General features: G+C 38.7%; 1 protein-coding gene across 1 annotated transcript in view; it reads right to left on the bottom strand.

The window, feature by feature from the left end:
• Positions 1-15,732, bottom strand: part of lzts2a (leucine zipper, putative tumor suppressor 2a) — a 91,806-nt gene that overhangs the window by 49,571 nt on the left and 26,503 nt on the right. The window contains exon 2 of the mRNA XM_055227154.1: positions 593-707. The gene's annotated coding sequence lies outside the window, so the exon portion shown is untranslated. The remainder of the gene's footprint in view (positions 1-592; positions 708-15,732) is intronic.

Genomic DNA, 15,732 nt, shown 5'->3' with positions numbered 1-15,732 from the left:
TACTTCTACTTTTAAGTCCAGTTCAAAATTGTAGCGGAATACAAAGTACAGATACTGCTCTCAAATGTAGTCAAGTAAAAAGTATCCACTGTAAAATGTATTTACGTAAAGTACACATACCTCAATTTTGTATTTCAGAACAGTACTTTACTACTTTTACTTCATTACAATGCACCACTGCATGTTAGTCTCTCAAGCATTTTAACAAAGACCAGTTTTTTATTGCGTTTTCTGAAAGTCAATCCCGCCTTCTCATCTTCTTAAGGATCGAAACACACTGTAAATTAGATTGCGTCCAAAATAAGCAGACAAGCACACCTGCTGTTACCCAATCCACGCACGCCATCGACTCCCGACCTCTGACCTCCATGTCCCGCCCCCCTTTGCTCACACACTCCGACTGTCATCCATCTCCTAAAAGCACCCCCCCGAGCTGACACTTCAAAGACCCATCCCGCGAACTAGATCTCCCCAAACGTGACTAGCCTGTCCCCATGTCCCCCCATTAGAAAGACAACACGAGGGACACGAGAGAACAAGGTCAATACTGTCTAAAATGGGGTAAGTTCATTTGGGATGGGGTTTTGTTTACCTCAGAGTATTGGGGCCCCCCCTGGAGGTCTGGAGGAGGGCGGAGGGAGGAGCACGTTCATCCCAGGACTGTCACTCCAAAATTGGGGTAGTAAGTCTGTCCTCTTGTCCTTGGTCTGGAAGAAAAAGGGTGTGTAGTTTAGCTTTGTAGAAATAAGTGTTGTCATGATACTAACATTTTAAACTGAATTTTGACACAAAGGCATAGACACGATACTCAATATCAACACCTGCTAAAATGAGCATCTAGTTTCCATACAAGTTTTAGTATCGATTATTATCTGATTTTCGATACTTTCAAAAACCTTAATGGAAATATTAAAACAGACACAAACTTTATTATCTTTTACATGATGGTTTTACGACTTAAGTGGGAAAATGTTTTGTGAAGTTGACATATTTCAAAAAGGAGAAAATGAAAAGAAGCAGCAGTGAGACAAAGAGCAAATCATTTTTATCATTCCATAAACAGCTACACAATGCATTTTGGGTCAACAAATCTGTTAATGTTTATGACAGTGAAGCACCACACTGCCCCCCCATGGTGACCCTAAACATGTAAACAACCTCACACTCAGGTGACAGAGGCACTGGAATGTCGAGACACACATTTACAACATGTGAAAAACAAGGACAGTGGAAATGTTTACTGACGACAAAGGCCCGGCTGTTTAAGACTCTGTACTGAAGGCTCTGTACAGTGTTTGTGTAGAATTTATGTCATACTTAAACAGTTCATAACTGAAGATTTATGTTTTGCCACAAATCATGATTTATTCATTGACAGATCATTTATTTATTTTATAATGAAACATTTTAAAAAATAAGAAAATCATGAACAGTGTCAGTAGATACATTTCTTCCTCCAAAGTTTCCATTTGGTCCAAACCACATGCTTGTACTGAGGATTGGCTGTGGACCCCTGATTAAAGGTGTAATAAGTAACTTTCTGGAGGTGACATGTCACCTGCATAATTCCATGGAAATAGAAAGTTTAAAACAGATTTCAGAACATTCTCCATGGGCAACCATACTGTGGAATATAGTAGCCAAAAGAATATTTCCATGGAAACAAGGAGGCCTTCTGTCAGGTCAAATAAGAGTCAGGTTTGTGGAGATGCAAGCCCATCAGAGTAATGTTTTTCAAAGCAAAATGGAAAAAAACAAAACATGTTTTTAATTTAGCTTTTTTTCCCCTAAAACTTGCATACTGTGGCTTTAAAAAAGTTGATCACTGGCTATAAGAAATAGTCATGTCCCTCTCTCTCCCTTTCAGCCTTTTCTCTCTCATCTCTCTCTCTTCATCATCAATAGACTTTAAAGCAGCTCTGCTCGTACAAGTCTCTCCATGGACCAGCACCAAAGAACATCTCCCACATGTTAGAGCCACATGAACCATCTCACACTCTGGGCACCAGCAGGACGCCAGTCCCTGAAGTCCTCAGAGTCAGGACTAAACATGAGGAATCAGTGTTTCAGTTTTCTGCAGCTAAAACCTGCAACAGTCTCCCTGAAGATGTGAGACAGGCCTCGACTTTGACAATGTTTAAATCCAGGCTCAAAACGGTTCTGTTTATCTGTGCATAAGATTGAAAGGTTTTAATTCTACACTCTTCTCTTTTAATGTTCATTTTATGATGATTATTTCTGTTTTGATTTGTTTGTATTGTGATTTTACTGTCTTTATTATTCTGTAAAGCACTTTGAATGACTTTGTGTATGAATTGTGCTGTACAAATAAACCTGCCTTGCTTCATCCCTCTCTCCTCATCCCTCTCTCAGCCTTTTCTCTCTTCATCCATCTCTCTGCCTTTCAGTGTTTTCTCTCTCATCTCAACTCCTTCACTCTTCACCTCCTCTATATACCACCCCACAGTATCTGATGATGTAATGCTGGGGCTTGTTACTCTGGTGATAGGTGATACCACACTTATCGACCGGGGCCCAGTGTCCCAGAGCAGGGGTCAAGGCGGGCCAAGTGCTGCTTTCAGGTGAACGGGAACACATGCTGACAGGGCAGTTCCATCGGCAGATAATGTTACTCAATAGGGTTCAGCGATTTGGGAAAAATATCTGATTGCATTTTTTCTGACAAGCACTGCGATCAGATTTACGTTTTGATAAAAGTATTCTGTTCAAAGTTCATATTTTAGTCTGAGCTGACATTGAAGTAATACAAGAATCACGTTTCAGGACATGTTTGCACAGATCTAAACAACAGGGTTAGCCATTTTTAGCCTTTGTGATTTGCTAATTGCGCCTATTCAAACTGCGATTTCCATTTGATTGCGCTTAATCTTGCAGCCGTATTACTCAATGAATGAGATCACGGGGTCCTACTGTTCTAACGCATGATATGGAGGAGCTGATTCACGTGTTAAATCAGGTCAACACCTAAACACATAAAAAACATCACATGACAGTCACATGAGAGAAAAACTGGAGCATCGCCAAGTAAAGAGCAGCGTTTTCATGAGGGACCTATTTTAAGGCTGCACGAGACAAACTAGACAGACCATTTATGTTGACGGGGAAAAGCATGCTAGCATAAATATAGATCTCTTAGCCATGTGAAGAGCGTGGTCACATTTTGGGCAGTTATCTCTTTGCACTGGACTTTTAAAATAAAGCTTTATGTGGTAGCACTAAATATCGGCTTATGCTGGAGATGTAAGGCCCATACGCTAAAAACTGCTAATATCGGCTGGATATATTGATCAGCTGGTCTCTCTGTACTTTTGACCATGTTATAGTTGTTTTCAGAGTGATTCATGCATATTTGAGTAATCTTTACACTCCTGTATTCAAGATGTCATTGCTCCAAACACCGTTTTCACCGCCCCCGGTACAGGCCCACTGCTCTGTACTCATTTCGTTCTCCAATTTTATTTTGTTAATCACGGCTATCCATCCAAGACACCGACAGCAGGGCCAACATCAGCTCCCACGGGGCACTGCAGGTTTCTAAAGTGGACGTCAACGGAAATAATGAAACATAACGAGTGTCAAAGATTGTAATTATATGGCCAACACAACCACTCTATGTCTTCTTTAAAAACAAATACACACAGCTGTCAATGTGAATATCTTTAACTCGAACAAAAGACTTGTCATTTAACTAAAAAAACATCTCCAAAGTCTTCCATTTGCTCCAAACTACATGCTTTTACCGTAGACACTCTCCATTAAAAACACTCCATCACTGTCTGTTAGAACCGACTGAATCTCCATCTCCTAAAAAGTGTTTAATTGCACAGTTCTACAGGAGGGGGTCTGCAGTGGAGCTGACATGTCACCCTTTGCAGTGGCTTTATGAGGACCCATGGGTGCAGATTAGACAGAGATTATTAATCCCCTATCTGCAGCATATGTTGTCGCCGCGGGGAGCATCTTTAATGTGAGCGGAGTGGCACTGTGGAGCTGGATCACGACTTTAGCTGGAGGGGAGACAAAGCCAGGGTGTCTTGAGTTCACGGTTTAGATCAAAGTAGTTTCGTAGTGGCCTTTTTAAACCAATCAGAGACTAGTTTAAATATTTCAAAAGCCTTAAAACATCCCAGGCACTCAGACTACATTAAAAGCTCAAAACTAGGGCTGATGATCACGGTTTCTTTTGCTCGCGCTGATCCTTCATAATATTAAGTTTGAGTCTATTTTGTTCTATAAAAATCTAATGAAAATGGATTAAAATATTACTCTGCTGACGATTGTAATCATGTAAATTTAAAACAAAATGTCTTTAAGTCTAAACTCTGCTCCAAACCACATGCTTTTACTGAGGATTGGCTGTAGACGTCTCCAATTACGACTTTATATTTGTGTGACTTTTTTGATTTTGGCAATTTTGGGATGGGCACCATAAGAGAAGGTAAGGTCACTCCTAAGAAGGTCACATTAAGAAGTACTCAATTTTGTTACCTTAGTAAAAGCACAGACATCAGAGGAAAAAAAAAAATCTACTTATGTAAAAGTACTAAAATATCCGTTTAAAAATGTACTTAATGAGTAAAAAGTCAATGTATTTTGCGCAGATATAAAGCCTCAAATGTAGTGATTTTGATACAGATTTGTGCTGAATTTTGTTCAACAGAAACAACTGAATTCATATTTTTTTTCTAGCTGTTTTTATTTGCGTATTTTTGTTCACTCAAAGTACGAACTTAATAAAAAAATAAACCCTCAGCAGGTGTCAAACAATATGTAATAGAGTAGAAAGTACAGATAATGCTCTCAAATGGAGTAAAAGTATCCACTGTAAAATTTACTTAAGTACAGATACCTAAAATGTAAACTTGCAAATGAAACTAAGGTTTATTTGAATTGCATTGTCCATGTTTTTGCATTTTTTCCAACACAACTTTGATCAAATTAACTAGATTATAAAAATACTTTAACTGTTTCCCAATAGTGAAAAGAGCTGAAAGATTAATCACAGTTGAATTGAAATCTCAATTTGAATGAACGCAATAAGCGAATGGCAAGGGCTGCAACTTCTGAAGCACCATCATTTCCTCCACAAACAACAAAATCTCTTCATCTTCTCTCCGTCTCATCTCTTATTCTGCATAAACACTGCACAAACATGTTCTGAAATACATAGTTTGTCAATTCACATCTCAGTCTTTTTGCCAATTGTTCTGGACGTGTTTACAATGTGAACTTTGGCGATTTATGGTTTAAAAATATGATTCTGTTCAATCTAATCACAATCACAGTATTTTTTCATAAAGCCCATAGCCAAGTGAAATTTCTCTGTAACGTAACACCAGCCCTCACACTACACAATATCAGGTCAGAGATACAAGATCAGAGGGTAATCTGGTAATCCACTGATTTAAACAAGCAGGCCTGAGTGGATTTGTGCACTGTGGTCCATCTCTGGCCCTGTAGATGAGACCGATGTGCTCAAATATACAGAGCTATTGACTAGAGCACAGTAGATCACAATCCAATACCTCACTGTGTGCCCACAACACCTAAGCCGCATCAACGCAAAGCTGCTATGCTGCAGAATGCTTAAAGGGCTCTTTTTACGCTATTTTCTGATCTTCCTCAACACACACATACATAGAGTTGTGTTTTGTTTCATTCACACATATTTAGGCAGAGCTCTCTCTCCGTTCCACCTTGTGATGTCATGTGGTAATACAGGAAGTGCTCCACTGTGTTTTTAAACTTCAAACACCTTCTCCAATACTTTAAAGATACCTGTTAACTTGAAAACTAAAACCACATGACCGTACAAGTTGGTGAGTTTGAGCTTTGTAGATGTAGACAGACTAATAAGTACTAGGATTACTCAAACATGTGTAAATGAAACAAAACACAACTCCAGGTGTGTTTTTTATGAGGTAATAGAGTTTTAACATGGCTCAAACCTCAAAAGGGTAAATTATGTGTAATATAGGACCTTTAAAGAAGCATTTTTGATGTCACAGTCCTAATCCTGTACCTGTATCCTGTACTTTGCCTTCGTATTTCCAGTACTACAACTCTTTTAAATCAAAAGAGGTGCAAATAAACTTGCTATACTTAGGGGGAGTTAAAATTTGTCTAAAAAGAAAAGCTGCAACAAAGGTAACAAACACCTAAATATACCGCATAACTCAAATGTGCACAATTTTTGGTTAAGTAAATAAATAAAACAGTCTACCACAGCAGCAGAACCACAAACCTCCTCAGCCTGTCTACCTCTTCTTCACCACCCATGTCTAAGGTGCCAGCAGGAGAGACTTTCCCTGATAAATCTCCCTTCATCACATCACTGGGTACATTTACATGGCCTTTAAAAATCCTTGCAATTCGATTAGATTAGCTCAACCATACATTACATTATTGGCAGCTGTCTGACTTTGGTGACATGCAGAAGTACTTTAGAGAAATATATAGTACAGAGGAGGGAGGGGGAGCGCTGGTTTAAACACTGACCTCCACACGTACAGCACGAGGCAAACAGCAGTGATAAATGAGGCTGATTCTTCTACAGGCAAAAGAAGAAACAATAGGAGCTGTCTCTGCTCCTCTGTCCACCAGGAATCTTCTAATTATTTTCTAAGCCATTCTAATAGTTTTCTCTGAGTCTGGACTTGCTCAGATCCAGTATCAAAGTGTAACTGTGTCTACTGCACTTGTATTCAGATCATAAACTGTATATATATTTGGACATATATAACCGCTGCGTTTCAGATGGGAAGTGATCATGGGGCTTTTGGCTCCATCGACTCGGTTCGAATTCACTTTATATTGAAAAACTATCGCCTCTCTCCGTAGCTGCTGCTGTCAGGCTCGTCGTTTTAGCGTTTTTATTTGCTATTGTGTCCGTAAATCAAGATATGAACATTCACATGACGCACACCACTTCTTTATACAGTTTATGACTCAATTGTTAAATGTTGCAAACAAAAGTGCAAGGAGTATTCAAAATTAAGTAGGTTTAGTAAAAAGAAAGTAGCTGAAGTTTTTCTTTTTGCCAAATACTCTTTGTACTCCCAACTACTACGACTACAAACTACTGCCATCCACATACCACAAGGAGGAGTACTCAAAATTAACTAACGAAACAGGTTAAGTAAAGAATATCCTTGTCAAAATATCCCTGGCTGGTACTACCAACTACTACAACTACCAAGTACTGCCACTACTATCATCAATACACATCAATACTGGGAGGAGTATTCAAACTTAAACAAAATAGATCAACATAAAGTAAGGTTTTACAAAGCTAAAGCTATTTTAAAGCTAGTCGTTTTGCCAAATATTCATGTTTTACCAACTATTACAACTAGCAACAACCTCCACTACTACCATCGATACTACAAGGAGTATTTTAACCTACACAACAGGTTAAAGATGAAGTAAAGTTTAGTAAAGATGACCATTGTCAGTCTTTTGTCAAATATTACCATCAACAACTACAAGTACCATTACCACTACAGCTACACTGCATTTACTACACACAGAGCAGCGACTACAACTACTTTTCACATCTTACAGCTGATAAATGCTACTTACGCAACTTATTTTGCCACAACCTGTAGTAGGAAGCACAGCAACCATTTTAAATATATTTTCATGCATTCTTCATCACCATAAAGTAATGAACTGCTTCCCATCTGTTCTAGGACTGGGAATAGAGCTGTCCACATTTACAGCAGTTCCCCTGTTGTCCACACGAGGGAGCTGTTCTGGGCTGACAGCTGCAGAGATGCTGTTTGTAAAAAGAGCTGAGGTGATTTTCAGACCTGGGGGAACACGGAGCACAGGTTCAGTCATTCACAAACTGTGCCACCATAATATAGCTCCATGCTTCAATACGTTTTTAGCCTTTACACTAGGATTGCAAGATTAATCACAGTTTGAATCACAAAGGCTGCAATTTCAGAATCCCCAGTTTTATCCTGTATAAAAACTGCAAATCCTGTAGTTCAGATCTGTACAAACACGTTATGAAATGTGATTCTTGTATCAGTTCATATTTCAGTGTTTTTGTCAATTCTTGTCATTTAAATGTGAACTTTGAACCGAATCCTCTTATTAAAACATAAATCACAAACCAAATCAATAAGATGATTAAAAAAATTGTGTGTGCTTTGACTGATGAACTCCATATCGAGGCTGATAGATGGCTATGCAGAAAGTGGTGTTCAGGTCCTCCCACATGTGGCCTTCACTTTAATTCATCATGTCATGCAGTGTTGGACATAAAAGCAACATTATGTAACAAACAGATACTGATATGGGGAGTCAGACAGCATTAAAAACAACAGAGATTTCACAACACAATTTTGGGAAATGTATTGTAATCTAATGTCACTGTGAATAGGACATAGATAGAACATTTTTAAAAGGTCAACTGAGCTCTGAAATCCAAAATGTGGAAAATCACTCGAACAACAATCCCACTACGACTGTAACCATCTCACACACTAATGCACTAATGCAACACATTTCCTCTTAGTATTTTTGTGGTCTTATTAGATAAACTAGTTAAGCTATTCAAGAAAGGTCCGACTTTATCCTATTTATGACACTTCTTTAGATGAATACTTGTTCTAATGAGTAGTAGAGGCGACAGTTGGGCTCTGTAGTCCCCACCCAAAGGTTGGACTTCTGCTGCGACCAAGTTTTGTCATTGTATCCTTAGGCAAGACACTTCACCTACATTGCATGGTATGAACGTGTTGTGTCCATAAGTGGATTGTGGTTGGAGGGGCCAATGGTGCAGATTGACAGCCTCGTTTCAGTCTGTCTCAGGGCAGCTGTGGCTACAATGTTATTTTACCACCTCCGAGTGTGGGATGAAGGAATAATGACAACAGTATAACACTTTGAGAGGCTTTGACAGGCCTGTAAAATGCATTACAAGTGTAAGACATTATGTAGTATCTGGATAACGAGCTTGTAATTGAAGCTATTGTGTACCCACAGTTATCGAGACAGCCCTGAGTCAAAGGAAGATGGATAAACTTTAAATGAACTCACAAATTCCTCTGTCTGATTCAAAACCTTGCATACAATGTTCCAAATTATTGCGAAAATGAGGGGTACAATTATACGTGTTGTGAAAAATGAGCTGAGTTGATCTGGAAGTTTTCATTCTGTGCAGATGTCAAAGCCTGATGTCTGCTCTGGAGCTGTTGGAACAGTTAAGAGTGTCTGGAGGATGTGAATCACCTCCTCTCTCATTCACACGCACACACACGCACACGCACACACACACCCCCACCCACCCACATCCACACACACCCCCACCCACAGAATACACACACACACACACACACACTTTAATTACTCCAGTTTCCCTGTCTGGTCTTTTCCTCTGTCAGATTGCCAGTGCTCCTGCTCAGGACAGAGGCATTAGTGCTGGTTACGATGCTAAAATTTCAAAACAGATTTTAATACTAAGGAATAGACTCAATAATCAATTATAATACCACAATGATAATTAAAAAAAACCTCTTTCTTTAAATGAAAGAATTCAACATTAAATCATAGTACTGTCTTTTGTATTCACATGTGGCCTTATATCTGTGTAACCCTCAGTGTCCAGTAGGTCCATAGTGGTCCATGTGTGTATACTAGTCTATGTGTCTTATACTTGTCCTGATACAGTTCAAGAAGATATTCAGGAAAGTCCTAAATTTCTGTCCTGTGAATATGACTTTTTTAGTATTGATACATGCGAAAATGAGTATCTAGCCTCTATACTAGTTATATAATAACAATCAAACATTAATAGTTTTAAAAAATAAATTTAAAATATTCAGAAATCATTTTACTTGTGTCTTTCTCGTTAAGAAATGCAGCGCTGCCCTCTACAGTCCTGGCAGAATTCGTGACCAGATTTGACCCAGCTTTGATTGTAAAAGCATCGTACTGCACAACATTAAGAAGTATTACTACAAATGTAAAGTAAAATGAGATAAATATGCAACATGGAGCACGGCTCATTCCCAATTCCCCAAATTGGCCACAAAGTCTGGCTCCTTAAACCAAAACCTGCCATGATAAGGACATTCTGAATAGTCCCTGAGTTACAAAGGAGTTAGGAAAATGAGCCTGTGTGCTTCCTTTCATAGCTCCTTCAGCACAGGAACCTCAGGAGCTTCCTAAGCAGCCGTAAGGAGCTATGAGGCATCCCACAATACAGTGCGCATTTTCCCCAAAGGCTTCTGAACACGGCCGAACTCTGCATTAAAGGTTTTATTACCTCAGATATTATACAATACAACAATAAACCCAACTTTATATGAGAATGAAAATAAAGCTTTAGGGGCATCACAGCTTCACACATTTTATTTGTACACTACATAAAAACACAAGGGAAGGTTTGTGCAGATTGTTTATGTTCAGGGCTAATTTGCATAAACTCATGTGCAAAGAACTTGTGCACAGTTTTTGTATCATCATGTTGAGATTCTTATTTAAATGAGTGCAGTAGAGGATGTGGAGAGCTTATTGCAGTCCTTTTGTGGGTGATTTTATGAAACGTTTTATGAAACATTATTAGGACGGTCAGATTCTCACAACTGAAGCTCCTTCTGCAATCTGCCAAGGACACTTATGGTCGATGCCATGACATAGCTCCAAAGGTAAAGGAGTTAGGTGTTAGGAGATAGGAGTTAGGAGCTAGGAGCTATGATCTGAACTATTTGGAAAAAGTCTATAATTCCTGGCCCTATAGTCTTCTGTATGGAGAGGCGGCTACAAAGCTCTGCCAGATCTGAGCGTGGAGCACCTGTCACTGCTTCAGAAGTACTGTCAGGGAAAGACAACCAAGAGAGAGGAGAGAGAGGAGAGAGAGAGAGAGAGGGGAGAGAGGGGAAGGGAGGGCAGCAGGCAGACTTCACACGGCCATGGAGAATTGAAATGTTTTCATACAGATCAGGTATCACACACGCTGGGCCCTGTCATGGGAACAGAGGAGCCGTCATGGGGTTTAGAAGGTTTAAAATGACGCCAAGTTGTGAAAGTTTGTAGAGCTGTAACAAAACCTAAAGATGAATTAATAGGGACGGACAATATAATGGTGATGATGTTGCAGGATTTTTCCATCAGTCGGAAAGCTCTGGATATATCGGGCTGATATTTGGTCCTATGCTGCTCCAGTCTCTGTGTGTGTACTTTAAAGAGCGGGTATTATGTAAAATCTATTTTGTTGAGCTTTCTACCATGTTGTAAGGTTGTTTCCTCATCAAAAACATGAAGAGATTTTAGATGTCATTCATACATGCTTCAGTGATTTAGCAATCTCTCTCAGGCCATATTCCAACCTTCCTCACAGATAGCTGTAAGATTCTGTCCAAAGCTCCGCCCACAAGCCTACATCACCCACACACCCACACAACAACAACAATTCTCCACAAAAGCTGTACTACAACTTCACAAACTTGATGCAGCGTGCAGTAGTTTCCTTAACGGGATGTGTATTGATTGTAGTGTGATACCGCTCTGAAGGGGGAGTGAATTAGCAAAAAGAGGGGAGACTCAGAGCGTCAAAAACGAAAGTGAACAGGTTAATACTTTGTTTTTGGTGAATATAGCATTTCAAAAAAGTAAAAGTTAACATGGTGATCTAAAAATGTTGTGTGCAGTTAAAACCCATTAAAATAACATCTCTACAATAACATCTAAAATAAGCGTATATGCGTTAGTCCTTTCTATTTATTTATTATAGAAAGCAAAAATTAGAATAGGACAAACCCAAGTGAACCTCCAGCACCCAAGAAGAGAAGTGTTTGCATAAGAAGACATGTATTCAACTCATCTCAGAGGCCTGACAGAAGCTGAGCAGCACAGAGCCCAGTGTGACAGCAGAGCTCAGGGCGGTGAGGTGCCTCTGTGCCATAGACGTGTGTGAATGCTGGCTCTGTGCTGGGTGTGTGCCGGGTCTGTGCCGGGTCATGTGTCCTGCCTCAGCCCTGGTTCACTCAAGTGTGTTAGTACAGCAGAGGATTGTGGGAGAACGGCCAGTGTCAACCCGGGACTGTTCCATTAAGTCCCACAATTAGCATATAGCAACAAAGACAGATTCACTTAAGTCACATTATGTTCATGGCAAACAACAAAACAACTAAATTCTCAAAATACTTTTCCAAACAAGCATACATGCCATACAAAACATAGTTATTGAATCAAATGGTTTTAGCATATTGTGAAACCGTAGCTTAGACAGTAAAAACATGAACAGTCAGTATTTGATCATGTACTCAATTTTGTACATGTACTTTGTAAAGTAAATTAATGTATCACTCGAAAAATCTACTTAAGTAAAAGTATTTCACACAAGTGTTGAAGTGTAAATGTGATGTTATTGATTAGAAAATGATACATATTTTGTTAAACCGCAGCAATACAAACCAATTTCTTATTTTTCCCTTATGAATTTTGTGTATTTATTTGTGTACTTGAACTTGAAAACTTTAGTCACAAACATGGTAAAAATAACTTCTCAAATCATATGAAACCTACTTTTTACTTTTCAGTCCAGTTCAAAAATGTAGTGGAGTAGAAAGTACAGACACTGCTCTCAACTGTAGTGGAGTAAAAGTAAAAAGTATCCACTGTAAAATGTACGTCAGTAAAGCACAGATTACTACTTGTACTTTGTCACGTTCCACCACTATGAACAGCGAAACTATTACAAGAATCCCGTGCATTTCAGGACATATTTCAGTCTTCTTTATAATGTGATTGCTTCAAATCTAATTACAGTTTTCGTCAGAAAAATTGCTTTTCTTTGTGTTCCTTCCAAGCAGAAATGAACCACCTCCACCTCATTAGTGTCAGCCAATCACAGGCCTTCTCCACCAACATCTGAGGATATTTATATAAATACACTCCCTCTCCTTGTGTCTACACTGTTTGCTACGAGCCCTCCACTGCCCCATCTCCACTGCAGCAGCAAAACTATCAACCTCTTCATCACCAACTACATTTCTCTTAGTTTCACTGCTGGCACACACTACGATCAATATCTGTAACCCTCTAAACGTATGCGTAGCTGTTTAATCAGGAGTTACACTAGAATAAAAACAAAAACCTGTTAGATTTGACTTCCATACATGGTCCCACACACACACGAGCTGCAGACTGTCAGGACTCCACCGCACGATTTGTGAACTTGTCAAACACAAGTGTCAAAACCCTTTAAGCCAAATGAAATATGCTAATCAGATGATTGGCTGTGTGGGAAGAGGAGGAGGAGGAGGAGGAAGAGGAGGAGGCATTGTGAATAGTTTCTCAGTATGCTGCTTTCATAGGATTTTGTCTAACCGCATCTGTAATAGAGAAATTATACAGAAGAATGTAAGTGCCAAGTAGTTTCTAAAATACTCAAATTTCAACAAACAGACTTGATACTCAATATACATTCTGATACTATGATGATAATTTAAAAAACACTCTATATTTAGACAACAGAATGTCATTTTCAACATTAAATCCTAGTACTTTCTTTACTTCTTTACTGTACTTTATATTCCCGTGTGGCCTTATATCTGTGTAATCCCTCAGTGGTCCAGGTAGGTTCATAGTGGTCCGTGGACGTATGTGGTCTCACACTTGTTCTGTTGCAGGGGGAGTGACAGGATGCTGAGCTGTGCTGTTCAGAGCGTACAGTGAGGATCACACTAGAAACAGACTGCTCCAAAACACTCCCCAGTCTTTGCTTTACTACTTCATTTGTATGACACCATCTGCAGACTACACATTTTTCCCCATAGTCCTAAAACTTTGCCTTGTCATCATTTTGGCTTTGTTTAGAGTGTGATGAGTTTTGGAAAAAGATCTAATTGCAATTTTAGTATTTTGTGTTTTAGGTTTTTTTTGCTTTATACAGTGCGGCCCAAAAGTCACTGACACTTGTAAATCTTCAGTAGCTCCTATAATTCTTAAGTTATACTCACCAAATGTTAGCAGTAGGTAAACTGAACCTTCCGAGATTTTTTACAATATATACAGTTATAATTGTTCACTTACATTTGAACTTATCACTACTTAAACTAGAGTTAAAGTAAAGTAAGTAAGTAAGTAAGTTAGTTAAGTAAAGTAAAAATGACCAAATTTTTTAAAATAATGTTTTTTAAGTGACCACCATTTTCGGTTTTGCACTTAATAGCCTGATCCAACACACTTTGCATAACATTTGAAAGCATTTCCGGGCTTATGACTATTATTCACAAACACCTTTTCTTTAAGATCGCCCCACAGGAAGAAATCGGGACTAGTCAGGTCTGTGGAGATCACATACTGCCCCCTCTTTGAAAACGACTTTTTATTCCTTTAATGGCATTTACGCTCGGGGCATCTCTGGTATTAAAATGTCGACGTAACACCGCTGGGTTTGTGAATTTAACCCATGTGACTCAAAGTACCACTGTACAATGAGGGTTCGTACCTCGGTGCTGTATGTATTTGCTCAGATTAATCTCAGAAGGGTAGTTCTAAAATGCTCTGGAAAAAATAAAAGAAATATATTTAGAAACAAAAGAGTTATGATTTTGTTTCAACTGTCAGTGATTTTTGTAATTATTATTTTTATGTAATTATTATTATTTGAATTAATATTTTTTATTAAGATGTTCACATTTTAAACACACCTATGAACATTGACATCTGAGTAAAGTAAATGGCAAATAGTCATGTTTTTATATAGCGCTTTTCCACATTCAGTGCACTCAAAGCACTTTACATCAAGGAACCACACACACATTCACACACATTCATACGCCAGTGTGAGTGTCTTGCCCAAGGACACAACAACAGCATTTATCTGTGGGAGCTGGAATCGCACCGCCAAACCTGTGGGTCAGTGAACAAACGCTCTACCAACTGAGCTACTGTTGCCTATAATTAATGCAAGAATCCCATTTAAACTTCACTCAGTTGTGTTCACAATCTACAGTAATATCACTACCATTACTACACAGTCATTGATATAAAATCCTTCTATCCAAACTTTCTAAACTACTGCATCATCTGTCAGTGTATGGGATTCAATAATACCACCGCACTTTAGCATAGCATTTGCACCAACAAAGATGTCAAACTTTATGCCACTTTAGTTGCATGACAGGTCCAAGAATAATAGAGATAAAGATAAAGGCCAATAAGGCAACTTGAGTTTAGATTTTGAGATTTTAACATCTTCAGATTAAGATAAATGCTGTCTATATTACGCAGTGTAATGTAAATTCAGATAAATGAGAAGAAACTGAGACAGAAAGACAACCTTTGCATAGGCCTGTCACAGTAATCACTATATCGACTTATCATTCAGGTCGGTCAATATTTATCATAGGGACTTTTTCTTTGTAGTGGTGGAACATTTTTGGTTATTTTTTCTGCGATATGATCAGATTTGGGCTGCAGAAGGTGGAATTATGAACTAAAATTACATGAACTAATTACTCAAGTGTTGCTTTTTGCTGTTCATTTAAGCAGCTCAACAATATTTAACAATAGTGTGCATATAGAATACTTTTTTGTGAATAATTCTGTTTTATGGTTTGGTTTCAATATGATCATTTATCGACTATACTGGCTTAAGCAGTATATCGCACTTCAAAATGTGTTATCGTGACAGGCCTACCCACGCATTTTGTTGGATATCACAGATGCAGAAAGGTCTAAGTGGGCGTG

This window comes from Periophthalmus magnuspinnatus, chromosome 15 (genome assembly GCF_009829125.3).
Source record: "Periophthalmus magnuspinnatus isolate fPerMag1 chromosome 15, fPerMag1.2.pri, whole genome shotgun sequence".
NCBI classification, from domain to species: Eukaryota; Metazoa; Chordata; class Actinopteri; order Gobiiformes; family Gobiidae; genus Periophthalmus; species Periophthalmus magnuspinnatus.
The sequence above is the reverse complement of the archived record's forward strand: the minus strand, read 5'-3'. Positions and strand labels throughout refer to the sequence as shown.